Below are 2281 nucleotides of genomic sequence, written 5' to 3'. Positions count from 1 at the left end.
TCTTCCAAGGATGGTGCATTCATCTTCTTCCTTCCTAGTGTCTAAGATTATGAAATCAGCAAGGATGTAAAGGCCTTCAACCTTTACTAACACGTCCTCTACTAATCCATAAGTTTGTCTTACTGACTTGTCTGCCAATTGTAATGAGAATAAGGCAGGTTGTACCTCAATGATCCCTAGTTTCTCCATTACAGAGAGTGGCATAAGATTTATGCCTAACCCCAGGTCACACAGAGCCTTGTTAAAGGTCATGCTGCCTATGGTACAGGGTATTAAGAATTTACCAGGATCTTGTCTCTTTTGAGGTAAAGTTTTCTGAATCCATGTATCTAGTTCACTAATGAGCAAGGGAGGTTCACCTTCCCAAGTCTCATTACCAAACAACTTGGCATTCAGCTTCATGATAGCTCCTAGATATTGAGCAACTTGCTCTCCAGTCACATCCTCATCCTCTTCTGAGGAAGAATAGTCTTCAGAGCTCATGAATGGCAGAAGGAGATTTAGTGGAATCTCTATGGTCTCTATATGAGCCTCAGATTCTTTTAGGTCCTCAATAGGGAACTCCTTCTTGTTTGAGAGACGTCCCAGGAGGTCTTTCTCACTAGGATTTTCGTCCTTCTCCTCCCTTGTGCATTCGGCCATATTGATTACATCAATGGCCTTGCACTCTCCTTTTGGATTCTCTTCTGTATTGCTTGGGAGAATACTGGGAGGAGTTTCAATGACTTTCTTACTCAGCTGGCCCACTTGTGCCTCCAAATTTCTAATGGAGGACCTTGTTTCACTCATGAAACTTAAAGTGGCCTTAGACAGATCAGAGACTATATTTGCTAAGTTAGAGGAGTTCTGTTCAGAATTCTCTGTCTGTTGCTAAGAAGATGATGGAAAAGGCTTGCCATTGCTGAGCCTCTTTCTTCCACCATTATTAAAGCCTTGTTGAGGCTTTTGTTGATCCTTCCATGAGAAATTTGGATGAATTATAGGTGTTTCCATAAGGTTCACCCATGTAATTAACCTCTGCCATTGCAGGGTTCTCAAGATCATAAGCTTCTTCAGAAGCTGCCTCTTTAGTACTGTTGGATGCATTTTGCCATCCATTCAGACTTTGAGAGATCATGTTGACTTGCTGAGTCAACACTTTGTTCTAAGCCAATATAGCATTCAGAGTATCAATTTCAAGAACTCCCTTCCTCTGAGGCGTCCCACTATTCACAGAATTCCTCTCAGAAGTGTACATGAATTGGTTATTTGCAACCATGTCAATAAGTTCTTGAGCTTCTTCAGGCATTTTCTTTAGGTGAATGAATCCACCTGCAGAATGGTCCAATGACATCTTGGAAAACTCAGATAGACCATAATAGAATATATCTAATATGGCCCATTCTGAAAACATGTCAGAAGGACACTTTTTGGTCATCTGCTTGTATCTTTCTCAAGCTTCATAGAGGGATTCACCATCTTTTTGCTTGAAGGTCTAAACATCCACTCTAAGCTTGCTCAACTTTTGAGGAGGAAAGAATTTGTCCAAGAAGGCCGTGACCAGCTTATCCCAGGAGTCCAGGCTATCTTTAGGTTGTCAATCCAACCATGTTCTAGCTCTGTCTCTTACAGCAAAAGGGAAAAGCATGAGCCTGTAGACTTCAGGATCTACCCCATTCATCTTAACAGTCTCACAAATCTGCAAGAACTCAGTTAAAAACTGATAAGGATCTTCAGATGGAAGTCCATGAAACTTGCAGTTCTGTTGCATTAAAGCAACTAATTGAGGTTTCAGCTCAAAATTGTTTGCTCCAATGGCAGGAATAGAGATGCTTTTTCCATCAAATTTGGACGTTGGTTTAGTGAAATCACCAAGCATCCTCCTTACATTATTGTTGTTGGGTTCGGCTACCATCTCCTTCTCTTGTTCGAAAATTTCAGAAAGGTTGCCTCTGGATTGTTGTAATTTAGCTTCTCTTAGTTTCCTCTTCAGAGTCCTTTCAGGTTCAGGATCAGCTTTAACAAGAGTGCCTTTTTCTTTATTCCTGCTCATATGAAAGAGAAGAGAAAAAGAAAAGGAAGAGGATTCCTCTATATATGGACAAGGAGGATCCTTATTATTAGTAGAAGAAAAAAAGGGTAAAAGTAAAGATGGCTAAAAAACTTGGTGGATGGATCCCAATCACAAGGGTAAGGATAGGGGCAGTGATTTGAGATGAGAAGAGGTGAAGAGAAGTGTTAGTAAATAAATAAATAAATAGAAGAAGAGAAGAGGTAGAGAATTTCGAAAATAGTTTTGAAA

The 2281-nt window shown here is 40.2% G+C and overlaps 1 non-coding gene across 1 annotated transcript; it reads left to right on the top strand.

Moving 5' to 3' along the window:
* The first annotated feature begins 1391 nt into the window (after positions 1–1391).
* Positions 1392–1495, top strand: LOC112700191 (small nucleolar RNA R71). The gene has a single exon (XR_003153106.1). It is a non-coding gene; the product is annotated as a small nucleolar RNA R71 (small nucleolar RNA).
* Positions 1496–2281: the final 786 nt, after the last annotated feature.

This window comes from Arachis hypogaea, chromosome 6, assembly GCF_003086295.3.
Source record: "Arachis hypogaea cultivar Tifrunner chromosome 6, arahy.Tifrunner.gnm2.J5K5, whole genome shotgun sequence".
Taxonomy (NCBI): Eukaryota; Viridiplantae; Streptophyta; class Magnoliopsida; order Fabales; family Fabaceae; genus Arachis; species Arachis hypogaea.
This window is presented reverse-complemented; position numbering and strand designations above follow the sequence as displayed.